This window comes from Sciurus vulgaris (genome assembly GCF_902686455.1).
Source record: "Sciurus vulgaris genome assembly, chromosome: 7".
Classification (NCBI taxonomy): Eukaryota; Metazoa; Chordata; class Mammalia; order Rodentia; family Sciuridae; genus Sciurus; species Sciurus vulgaris.
Genome location: NC_136467.1, coordinates 83,825,627 through 83,839,353, shown reverse-complemented (window position 1 = coordinate 83,839,353; position 13,727 = coordinate 83,825,627).

Below are 13,727 nucleotides of genomic sequence, written 5' to 3'. Positions count from 1 at the left end.
AAAAAAAATCTGTAGAATGTAATCCTGCACTTCTACAGAGCAGTTAGGGAAGAAATCCTTCAAAAATTAGACCAGTTTTATCTATGGCACCCTGTATACATAGATTAAAGGTATCATATTAGTTGTCAATTGATAAAGTTAATTTCTGACACATAGCATACACTGGAGAGTCACAATGAATTATATAGGGAATCTAAATAACCAAAGCCTACTGTAATAAACCTTTTCCTGAACTTAATCCTGACTGAGTATCTTATGATAGAACCAAATTTAAAAAAAAAAAAAAAAAAAAAACCTTTCCGAAACTAAAAAATTAAAATTGTGGAGATCCAAGATGGCAGACTAGAGGGAGTCTTTGTTCCTTGTCCCTCCATAATTCAGGTTCCAAGCAGAGGAAAATCTTTCTCTGAAGGCAGTCTTTGCTGCTTATCAATCCCCTGCTGTTTACCCCTTTTGTCCACCTTGATCATCCACAGTCTGCCAGCATATCAACTACTTTTTGAGTGCAGATTGCTCACTGCTTCCTATTACCCACCATTTGCCTGTTTGCCTGCCTCTTGCCTGCCCATTGCCTGTCTTTCACCTACCCATCACCCAGGCCTGAGGTCCACCTGCCGATCATCCACTGGTAACCTGCAGATCAACTGCAGACTGCCATCAGATTGCCAGCTGCCTGCTGTTGCCTGGAAGTCCACTGTCACAGAACCCTAGTTTTGGTTACATTGGCTGCCACCATTTTAGGGCAACAGCCAGGACCTGCAGGACCCCCCAGCCCAACTGACCACACTCTACTTCCAGGACCCCTAGCTGGACCAACCACACCCCACATGGACTCGGAGCCCATTCCCCAAATGGCAGCTCCCCATTTGCCAACACATTCGAAAGCCAGTGTAAAATAAAAATTTTAAAAAATCACAATTGCTACTTTCTGAAAGACAAAAGATTTTCTTTTCTAATTAAGATGTTTGAAACAGTCTCACTATATTCTAGGCTTCTTTTTAAATTATTGGTACATATTAATGATACAAAATAATAGGTATCATTTGTACATACATATAAATAATTTGATCAGTTTCATCCCCCAATACCCTTTCTCCTCTCTCCTCCTTATCCCCTTTCTCTACCCAATGGTCTCCTTTCTTTTTCTTTTTTTTTTTTTTTTTTTTTTTTTTTTTTTATTAAAATATTTTTTTTATTTTTACAGACTGCATTTTGATTCATTGTACACAAATGAGGTACAACTTTTCATTTCTATGGTTGTACACGATGTAGATTCATGCCATTCATGTGATCATACATATAATGGGGTAATACTGTCTGTTTCATTCTACTGTTTTTCCATTCCCACCCCTTTTTCCTCTACACCATCCAAAGTTCCTTCATTCTTCTCTTCCCCCCTGCTATCCCCCATCGTTATATATTGTCATGCACTTAGCAGAGAAAACGTTCAACCTTAGGTTTTTTGGGCTTGGCCTATTTCACTTAGCATGATATTCTCCAACTCCATCTATTTACCTGCAAATGCCATAATTTTATTCTTCTTTATGGCTGAATAATATTCCGTTGTGTATACATATCATAGTTTCTTTGTTCATTCATCAATTGAAGGGCATCTTGGTTGGTTCCATAATCTAGCTATTGTGAATTGAGCAGCTGTGAACATTGATGTGGTTGCATCACTGTAGTATGCTGATTTTAAGTCCTTTGGGTATAAACCGAGGAGTGGGATAGCTGGGTCAAATGGTGGGTCCATTCCAAGTTTTCTGAGGAATCTCCATACTGCTTTCCAGATGGCTGTACCAATTTGCAACTCCACCAGCAATGTACAAGTGTGCCTTTTCCCCCCACACATCCATGCCAACACTTATTATTGCTTGTATTCTTGCTTCTAATTGGAGTTAGATGAAATCTTAGGGTGGATTTAATTTGCATTTCTCTAATTACTAGAGATGATGAGCACTTTTTCATATGTTTGTTGATCACCTGTATATCTTCTTCTGTGAAGTGCCTGCCCATTTCCTTAGCCCATTTATTGATTGGGTTCTTTGTATTTGGGTTGGAGTTTTTTAAGTTGTTTATAAATTTTGGAGATTAGTGTTCTGTCTGAAGTGTGTGTGGAAAAGATTTTCTCCCACTCTGTAGGCTCTCTTTTCACATTATTGATTGTTTCCTTTGCTGAGAAAAAGCTTTTTTAGTTTGAATCCATCCCGTTTATTGATTCTTGCTTTTATTTCTTGCGTTATGGGGGTCTTGTTAAGGAAGGCTGGTCCTAAGCCAACATGATGGAGATTCAGGCCTACCTTTTCTTCTGTTTGGTGAGGGTCTCAGGTCTAATTCCTAGATCCTTGATCCATTTTGAGTTGAGTTTTGTGCAGGGTGAGAGATAGGGGTTTAATTTCATTTTACTGCATATGGATTTCCAGTTTTCCCAGCACCATTTGTTGAAGAGGGGCTATCTTTTCTCCATTGTAAGTTGTTGGCACCTTTGTCTAGGATGAGGTTACTGTACTTATGTGGGTTTGTCTCTGGGTCTTCTATCCTATTCCATTGGTCTAAGTTTCTATTTTGGTGCCAATAGCATGCCATTTTTGTTACTGTTGCTCTGTAGTAGAGTTTAAGGTCTGGTATTGTGATACCTCCTGCATCACTCTTCCTGCCCAGGATTGCTTTGGCTATTCGGGGTCTTTTATTCTTTCAGATGAATTTCATGATTGCTTTCTCTATTTCTCTGAGGAATGTCATAGGTATTTTAATTGGAATTGTGTTAAATCTGTGTAGCACCTTTGGAAGTATGGCCATTTTGGTAATATAAATTCTGCCTATCCAAGAACCAGGGAGATCTTTCCATCTTCTAAGGTCTTCTTCAATTTCTTTCTTCAATTTCTCTCTTTTTTGTAGTTTTCATTGTAGAGATCTTTTACATCTTTGGTTAGATTGATTCCCAAGTTTTGTTTTTGTTTTTGTTTTTGAGACTATTGTGAATGGAGTTGTTTTTCTCATTTCCCTTTCAGATGTTTCATCGCTTATGTATAAAAATGCTTTAGATTTATGCGTGTTGATTGTATAAACGTGCTATTTTGCTGAATTAATTTATGAGGTCTCGAAGTTTTCTGGAGTTTTTTGGATCCTCTAAATAAAGAATCATGTCATCAGCAAATAGTGACAGCTTGGGTTCCTCTTTTCCTATTTGTATCCCTTTAATTTCTTTAGTCTGTCTAATTGGTCTGGCTAGTATTTCAAGCATGATGTTGATAGGCATGCTATTATTTCTCCAAAACTAGTTTTCTTAAAAAGGAATCTGTGGATTAAGAGTAGAGATCAGTGGTAGATCACTTGCCTAGCAAGCATGAGGTCCTGGGTCCATTCCCCACCACCAAAAACAAAAAAACCTATATTCATCTCAATCTTATGGCATTGGCTATACACATGCATCTTTTTGTCTTTTACCTCCTATTGCCACTGAGGGTGAGTACCAATTGTGCCATACATTTTCACCAGCAGGTAGGCTATAACCCTCTGCCTAGAGAAAGTTGATTTGAAGTTCTGACCATAGCCACTATAAAACTGCGTCTAATAAATTCATTTTACTTATAACTGTTAATAAACAAATGCTTTAATTGAATTTGTTTCCATTGGCATTAATTTTGCTTCCAAAGCTTATTTTAGAAAATCATATTTGTACTTTATAGCAATAATGAATGTGCAGCACACACAAAACAGTTTTATTTTTTCCTTCTATTGAATCAGTCATATATATTCTAATTTCATTTTAAAAGAATTAGTGTAATGATCCAAATAAATCAACTCTAGCCCAAGTAAGTAAATAGCATCAACAGAAATTTTTTCACTTATGTTAAATTAATCATGAAAAGTTCAAGGCATTACATTCTATATAGAATAGGATGTAAAGTATAATTAATTCAAAGTTGAATGTCAACTAAATAAAAAATTATTTTTTAATTTATCAAATGCCTCCCTAACTAAATATCTGCAAAGTAAATATTTCTACTTCGCCTTCATTGTGCCTATTCCTAAAATTGTAGAGTCAGTGATACCAATTCATGTGGTCTGCCACTAAATCAATTTGAATATGCAGCTGAAACCTTTAAAAAGAATTTATTTGTAAACCACAAAGGTCAGCATATATTTGAAGAATGTTTATATTGGCTTTATTCTGTAGAAATGATGAGAATTCAGAGCATCTCGAAATAGTATTCCTCTTAAACATTGCACTTATTCAAAATGTTCAATTATTTGATGCCTAACTTGAATAAGAAGAAATGGAGGGTTGATGATCTCAGTATTAAATCTAACATTTTAGAAATGGTTCACAAAAATGGTGCGACACTTCGCTGACCACTATTAACTAACGCTTTGCCATACTGCTCAGTGACAGTACTGGAAACGACACTGCAACCACCACCCAGCAGACTGTGAGAACACCTGCAGCCTTGAGAACTGGACAGGTGACTGCAATCACCCCAGGGCAGCTGCCCCACTGACAAGAAGAGTGGAAACAACAGCAGTGTCCACACTGCTTCTCTGTGTAAACGAGAGTATTCCAGAAGGGGTCGACAGGCAGCAGCAGACAGAATAATGAACTTCTGGAAAGACAGCACGGCATGATAGGTCCCACAGCATCATTTCCAGAAGTAGACATGGCGGTAGTACTGCGAGTGCTGTTTTCAGCCTGCCACTTAACACAACTCTTACACATATTTTTGTATACCCATTGATACTTAGGCGAGTATCGAAACTAGAAAGAAACATGTATGATCTAAAGAATTTTTCAGAATCATGGAATTGAACCCAGGCCTCAGGTGTGCTATGGAATGTAGGATAGTTGTAATGCTACACTTGCAAGCAACTGCATTTATGAACTAAAACGCTTGAAATTAATAAAACACATGATAATTAGCAAAGCCTTATTTAGGATTTTGTTCATTAAGGGAAAAGTTTAAAAAGGAAATTCTGGAACACCCTTTCCCTTTCCTATCCGGGTCACAAACAAAGTTGCTATTTCTCATGAATGCTTTTTCTGATATTTAGTCTAAAAGTCCAAAGCTTGCACATGTGTGTGAGACACCGTTGAGGCTGCTATATCGTAACTGAGGCCAGACATGTTTTTATTTTTGCCACCAAGAAGATAAATTATTATGGATGTAGAAGTTTTCATTACTGATTTGTGGGTGGGGGGGACTGGATTTTGTGATTTTAAAACTTTATCATTTTGTCAAGTCCTAATCACAGAAAGTAAGGTATATCATGTTATCCACATTATCCTGTTCTTTTTGTTCTATACTCTGTCCAAAGTAAGTATTCTTTTCCAGTCAAATCTAAAATAATCTGGGACAAATATTGGAATAAATAAATGTCAACTTACCTAATTATTTCCCAGTTCTTCTCATTCTCATGCTGAATCAAATCAACATGAAAATGCCAAAAAATAAGTTTATTTTTAAGGCTTGAAATGGACTTTGTATAGTTATCTTGCATTTGTCCAATCCATTAAACCATCTGTTTCTTAGCTGCCTATGGTCAGTAATGTCCTATGCCAGTAATTATTTTTAAGTGGTATTGATACTATTAAATTGTATTACACTATTATCTAAAAATTTTATATAAACATTTCTATATGTGCATAAATTTAGACACAGAGATATAAAGTTATCAAAAAAGAAAGGAATTACTCCTTTGATATATCTCCATCATTACTGATATTTATAACTTAAAGCACGTGAATCTCATTGTTTCCTTTCTTTATCTACTTTAGTTAGGCTGGCCTGGTATTCCTTGGGTAAACAAACCTTAGCCTCTCAAGTAGCTGAGACTTACAGATATGTGCCACTGCACCCAGCTGCCTCTTTATAAACAGAAAATAATGGCTACCTGGCCTTTAAAGTTTTTATTTATAATTTTCCTAACTTCCTTTTTTTTTTTTTTTTTTTTTTTTTTTTTTTTTTTTTTTTTTTTGAGTTGTAGGTGGACACAGAATACCTCAATTTTATTTTTTTGTGGTGCTGAGGATCACACCCAGGGCCTCATGCATGCTGGGAGAGTGCTCTACCACTGAGCCATAACCCCAGCCCGTCCTTTATTCTTTATAAAATATCTTAATAAACATATATTCTGGAAAGAGTATATACAAATCAGGAATCAGATTAGGATTTGAATGCAAAATCTGAAAGAAGATTGATATATAAATCTCATGTCATTTATACAACTATGAGGAGTTTATTGTGTAAAGGTTAAAAAATAGACCTCCCCCATGAAACAAGAGTATAAAATACATCAACCAACATATACTCCTTATCATGCCCTGTAAATTTTCAGTTGTCCTTAGACTATCACCATTTCAGATTATTTTATCATAAGAACATAATCTTTTAATCTGTCTACATAACATTTTTCAGCATTCCTATTATAATTATTATTCTTTACAGCCAATTTATTTTTTCTATGAATGAGCATTTTCTAATTTTGTACATGTTTAAAAGGAATATAAACTGGATAAACTGGATTAAATTTATATTTGGGAAAAAATTAAAATGATACTTTTTATATAGTGAAATATGCTTTATAGGTCAATCAATCACCTCTAGAACACTTTAGAGTTTTCTTCCTATATAGTCAAAATCGGTCTATTCTAATAGTAAAAAGAATTCTAAGTCCTATAACAATATTCAGCATTGAAAGTGTGATTTTAATAATATCTTAATATGGTTCTCTTGTGTCCCACAAGTTCACAAAATTATAAATGAAATCATGAAGTCTCAGGGTAGAATTCTGACTCAGGGAGATCAAAAAACTGAACATACTTTACCTCAGCCCTGAGACACATTGTCTGTCTTAAATAATGATAGTAACTCAGTGATTCCTTTCGCCCAAAGATTAAGTAAAAATAAAGATCTAGAAGTAAGAATTTATGTATGTTGGAATAAATTAAATGTTAACTATTCTTTACTGAATAACCTCATTCATTTTCCAACTATATAGAGATATTTCAGATGAAAGAAAGTATACAAAGAACAGACTGAGATTATTGTTGCATTGTCATTTTTAACAAAAAGCTAAAAATAAATATTTTTCAAAAATCTCATTTTATCTTCTAAGCTTACTAAGTGACCTTATTTTTCTCCAAAATTGTTTGTCCTCATTTTCCCACCAGTACTCAAAGCAGTTTTTGAAGATTTAAAGTGTTCCTATGTGTTCTTAAGCTAATTGCAAATTTTTAAGTCTTCAAATCATTAAAATATTGTTGAACAGTATATACTAATCTCAACAAGTAGATGTAGTACTATAATTTATTGAGTCAACTTCTCCTATCTCCCCAAGAAAAAGCTAAGGGGATTATTATTTCATTAAAGAACTTCCTCTGCAAAGTGAGAAGGCATATTGATCTCAAATTAGTCGATTTTTTCAAATATTTACAGAGACGATTATATCACAACTGTAGGGAATTTTTATTCCAGTACTTCACTTTTCAACATAAGTGGTAAAATGTGCATCATTTTCTAACTTTTATTTACCAAAAACCACTACATTGATTAATCACATTACTTTCTGTCCCTGAAAACCCAAAATATTATCTTAAATAATGAGTAAGTTCGCCTCCAAAAGATAGTAGCTTTTTTTAAATGAGAATATAAAGTTTACTAACTCAATACATTAGTAAAATAGTATGTACAGAAAAGGTATTATTATTAAAAATAGTAGCTTTTTTAATAATAAAAGAAAATAAGAACATTACAATATAGTAAAATCTTTTTATTCCTTGAAGACTGAACAGATTCATTGTCATACACCTGAGAGATGAAACACCATGCTGATGGAGCTGCTAGCAGAATATAGATCTGCAAAACCATTACTACACTCTTTGCAGACCTCTCCACAATGAAGACTTCCAAAGTACATCTCCATGTAATACATCAGGGAAAAAAATGAAGAAAAAGAAGTTTACTAACTTTGATGTGAAAATTCCTTTAGCAACACCTACACTGGAAACACTGGGTATGTTTCCTGATTACCACTGCCTGAGTCAATTGTTGACCAATTTTCATTTTTTGGTATTGGATTGAAAACTAATTGGAAACATTATGAGATTATTGATTTCTTCACAGCTACAACTATTCTTCTTAAAATAAATGATAAAAACCCTGATTCAAGCACCAAAATTTCCACAAAACTTTAGTTTACATACAATTTGTGTTCAGATAAAAGCCCACCTGATATTTGTAAAAAAAAAATAATAATAATAATAATCACTTGAAGAGAAAGCTTTACACCACAAGAAAAGCTTCCTTTGCCAGGAACAGAAGATCCTTACTTGAGGAGGGGTTGAAATTCTGAGATCCATTTAATCCATATCTTCTGTGTTAAAAACAATAGAAGTTTAGAAGTCACTACTAAGAATGTTTTATGTTTTTGTATGTCATATACACCAAAAATAAAAAGTTGAGATAGCCTCATTACAATGGCCTTTTTTGCAGAGTTGGTCTATTCTCAGTTTGGTAACTGAGATAGCACTTGTTACTCAGTGTTCAGTACGTGCCTATAGTATTGCTTCAGTGTGCACATCTACTAAAAGAACTTCTGGTTTTAGACATGTAATGGGGTAGAAAATCAATGTGTAATGGCTTTTTTCCCCCAGTGCTGAAGATCAGCCCCAGAAAGTATGCCAGCAAGCACTCTACTGCTAAGCTAAACTCACAGTTGCAATAGTTTTATTATAATTATTCACACACATTAATGTATTTCCCTGTGGTATTTCCATATATGTATACATTGTGCATTGCTATGACTATCTACCCTGTGATAATTTTTTAAACCACCCTCAGCTGATCGCAGTGACACAAAAGCTTACTAAAACATAGTGTTTGGCTATTAAAGAGCATTGACAGAAAACTGTAAGGAATAATAGCATGGAAGGCTGGTCTTGGTACTAGAGAATATATTGAGAGGGGAAAACTGCCGATTTAAGACGAAAAGCAAGCAAATAAAAGACTGTCCTGAAGGTTAGCACATTCTTCCCCTTCCCTGAAAGACAAAGATTTTAACTTAGTTTCCCTTGGCAAATCCACTGTGTCATATATGTGTATGTGAGTTTCATAAAGTGCTTGAGGCTCCCCTTAAACGAAAGCATAATTAAAGAGACTATGTTCATGTGCTCTTTTTCAGTCAAAAAGCTGAGCTTTAAAGGCACAACTGCAGAATTCCACAACTCTAAACCTGAACATCACTGGTGGGTCCCCCACATTTCACTAAGAGAAGGGCCTTAAAAATAATTTACTCCAGTAGTACATATTACAACATGAATCACAGTTGGGGGTCAGGGGGACTATGGATTATTTAAAAGAGAGTAACCAGTTGCAATGTGTGGAGTTTATTTGGATCCTCAAACACATTAAAGCAACAAAAATACATATAGCAGGAGACATTTAAAAATTTGAATACCAATAAGATTTTTGGTGTTATTTCTGTGTGCTTGATATTTTTCATATATATATATATATATATACACACATATATATGTATATATTTACACACATATATGTATATATTTATACACACATATATATGTATATATTTATATATAAATGACATCTTTTATTATAGTATGCTGTTTCTGACAAGAACATAGGAAAAAGGTAGAAAGGATGAAATAAAATCAGGTAGATCACACAAGATGAACATGAATCTGAATGACAGGCAGAAGCCAACTACAGCTTTGATATTTATCTGGGGACAGAACGACGAACCTTTAGAATTCCACAGGAGACAGAAATTGCTAGACTGGAATGGAGAGAAATTGGAGTTAGTTGCTGATGGGGACAGGTGGTAGGAGTGTCAATCAGTTTTCAAGAGGAAGGAGGAAGATAATAGAAGTCCCTGAGTGATTATCAAGATATTGCAAGTCTACCAAGTCCAGGGTATTGTGGAATAGTCAAAAGGAAATACAAACCCCAGAATTTAATTCAAGAAACAACATCAGAACAAAACAGAATCAGTGGAGTGAACTATTTGTGGAAAGTATTCGCTTAGTGGTGATATTTGACAGAAAAATCGATTTCCTATTGAATCAGTAGCTCCTGTTTGAAGAATCATTAACGTACAGTTGACCTAGATTTGTAACAGCTACAAAATGCCTGAAGAAATTGGATAGACTGTAACAAAAGGAGAGAAAAGCGACATATAAACCAAAGGAGACGAAGGTGCAAATGAAAAAGCACAAAGCCAATCAAAATGACCATGAGGAGGTCGGTCAGAAACTTGGCTCTCCCTCAGACTCCACGAACAGCAATCACACACCGCGCTTTCTCCTTCCTCTCCGCCCACATACCCTAGAATGACACAGACCAAGATACTGTCCTCAACGCATTTACTCCTCAAACCTGTCGCTGGTAAAGTTCGGATGCGGAGGCGCAGGAGCACCGGTTTCCTGCTGTCTGTCTGACCCGGGGTCTCGATCCGTGTGCTGGGCGGTGAGCGGCGCGTGCCTCCTGTTGGGGTCAGAATCAAGGCGCCGCGGGCAGAGCCCCAGGGGCCGGAGCATTCCCGCGCCGCTGCGGAGTCTCTCCTGCGGTGGACCGGACAGCAGCCTTCGCCCGCGGTGCAGGCCCGGCCCCTATCCTCACCTCTGGGCGTGCAGAGACAAGGGCTGAGGGACAGCGGAAGCTTGACTCGTGCTTGGGACGGACAGGGAGTCTCCAGCACACAAGACCCCCCAATATTCGCGGGCCGCTGGTTCGGACAGGGCGGTTGAGCTCGCCGTGCGCCCTGGACCACCGCTCACACTCAGCGGGTCGGGGACTGGCACCACCAGGGCGCAGCTGCAGGGGTCTGAATTGCACCTGCTCCGATAACCTGCCTCCAGGTCTTTCAGACTCACCTGGCCCTTGACAAAGTTTGCCAGAGCCTCTTTCCCACACTGGGATCCCATAGTAGGTCTTGGCACTTCCCTCGTTCACCAGTTAGTACCAGGGTAGGGATGGCATAATTATGTCCTGTGCATCTCTCACCCTTTCTCTGCTGCCAATGGCTGTAGAGTTGACCTCTTTCTCCCATGTCAGCCACTCCATTTCTTCTTGTGACTGCATGAGGCTGGATCATTGCCTCTGCTGATCACCCTATTCCAAAATCACGTCACCCTAAATACTTGCCAGGATTCAGTATCCTAACTTAAATGTAGCTCTAATCACATTCTTCCCAGCTTAAAACTTTTTGATGGCAGTAGATAGCCAACATCATCAAGATCAACCCTTTCTTGTGGTTTCAAGTCCCTTCAGAATGGATTCTTGCACTCCCCTTCTTATGTTCCAGGAGAATTGAACACATTGTACTGTGTGGGATGTTTCTAATTCCTTCTCATCCTGCACTGCCCCCGTGCAGTGGGGCTTGTCCAGCTAACAAACTCACTGTTAAATTAAAAACTCTTAATATCATATTCTCCAGAATAGCCACCTCAGTTGTTAGATGACCCTATTGTGTTTTCATTGCACTTTCACATTTCTCTTCTTTGTAACAAGATCACACACTACTCCAGCAATGTGGTTACCTATCTATTCCACTTCACTCTCAGCTATCTGTCACCGGCATACACTGTACCAGGCACAGAGTAAATCAATGTTAGGAATTGTGGAGACTGGTGATTTGAATCACGGTCTTTCTGACTCTTGGCTGTGTTTGCACTGGGAACTGCCTGTCAAAAGTGCAGGTCAAATGGCCCAGTTGCTATGGTGACACCAGGGAGGAGACTGCAAAGACTCAGAATTATCAGTCAGGACCTTGAGTTCAGGCACCAGTTCCCAGAGATAGAAAATACTGAGCATAACAAGATGACCCTCATGTCTCACCAGTCCTGTGTTCTTCAGATTGCCTGCTTTACCAAAACTTTCTCACAAATAACCTTTTAATGAAACCTATATAGTAAACATGCTGAGCTAGCTCTAGGTCATTGCTTCTCCATCAGAGAGCAGGACCCAACCTTTTTCTGTATCTGTGTGTCTTTTCTTCACCTCCCCGCCCCCCACATCACCCCCAACCAATTTCTTTTCCTGAATTAGTGGCCATGGCCGAGAGATGAAAGGGCTGCGGTAAGGAATATTTAAAACTGTCCTATGAACTAGCTTCTGTTTTCTTCAACATACTTATGGAGTACAAGCTAAGGAGAGCTTAAGTACAGCCATTTCCTCCTTAAGGACAGGTATACTATCTGTTCTGAGAAATGGTTTTTTAAGCAATTTTGTTGTGCGAATATTGTAGATTGTACTTACACAAACTTAAATGGTATAACCTACTAAACATCTAGGCTAAATGGAACAATATTTCTTTCTTTATTGTAATGGGGATTGAACACAGGGGTGCTTAACCACTGAACCACATCCCCAGGCTTTTTTTGAGGCAGGATCTCTCTAAGATGTTTAGGACCTTGCCAATTTGCTGAGAATGGCTTTGAACTTGTGATTCTCCTGCCTAAGCCTCCCAAGTCACTGGGATTACAAGAATGTGCCACCATGCCTGTTTGGACCAACCTCTTATATGTTACCTGTCATTGATCAAAATGTCATTACATGGGACATGAGTGGATTTATCTAATTTCACATGGCCAGGATGTAGGGAACACTGATAGGAATTCCCCCCACACTTTTTTTTTTTTTTTAATCATGCTCTATATGATTCCAGTGTGCAGCCAGGACTAACATCCACTCTACAGTCTGTAAGATCCTTTAAGAAAAAAGGTCATATGTTTTGTTTCTGCACATAGCACAGTAATTGGGACATAGTATTATGGTATAGATATTAGGTGTCCCCCTAAAGACAATGCAAGAAAGTTTAGAGGTGAAATGATTAGTTATGGGAGCCTTAACCTAATCAGTGCATTAATCTACTAGGGATTAAATCGACTGAGTGATAACTGTAGGCAAGTAGGGTGTGGCTGGAGAAAGGGGATCATTGGGAGCTTGCCCTTGGGGTATATATTTTGTCCCTGATAAGTCTGTAAAGTCTCTGCTTCCTGATTGTCCTGTCCTGAGCTGCTTTCCTCTGCCACACTCTTCTGCTTCACCAGGAGCACAAAGCAATGCAATCACTCATCTATGGACTGAGACCTCTGAAATTGTGAGTGCCAAATAAACTTTTCCTCTTCTAAAACTGTCTGTGGGAGGTCTTTTGGTCACAGCAGCAAAAAAACTTAGTATATGTTCTATAGTTATATAGAACATATACTAAGTGTTCATTAAATGTTTGCGGAATACATGGAAGTTTTTTGGCTTATTTTTTCCCTTTATCTTCCTCATTCTAGAAGGAAGACTATACAAGATTATACAAGAATCACAATTGCCCTTTTTACGTTTGCAAGAAGACCTACAGAGTGACTTGACAGCTCATAATTGGTAGTGCCATGATCAACAATTAGGAATTACTGACTACTCTCATGCTCTTTTCACTGTTTTAACTTTCTCTGCGACAACCTCCCAGGAGAGATTTTTTTTTTTTCTTTTTCCCTGGAAAACTTTGGCGGTAAGTGATATGTCACATCTAACCAGATTGAGAGCATCTGTAGTACCAGAATTCAGAGTGGAGACGGACAGGGATAGTGTATTAGCTTTTCATTGCTAGAATAAAATACCTGGGAAAATCAACGTAGAGGAGGAAAAATGTATTTTGGTTCACAGTTCCATGGGTTTCTGTCCATGGTGGGATGATTCAAAAGCAGAAACATCATGGCA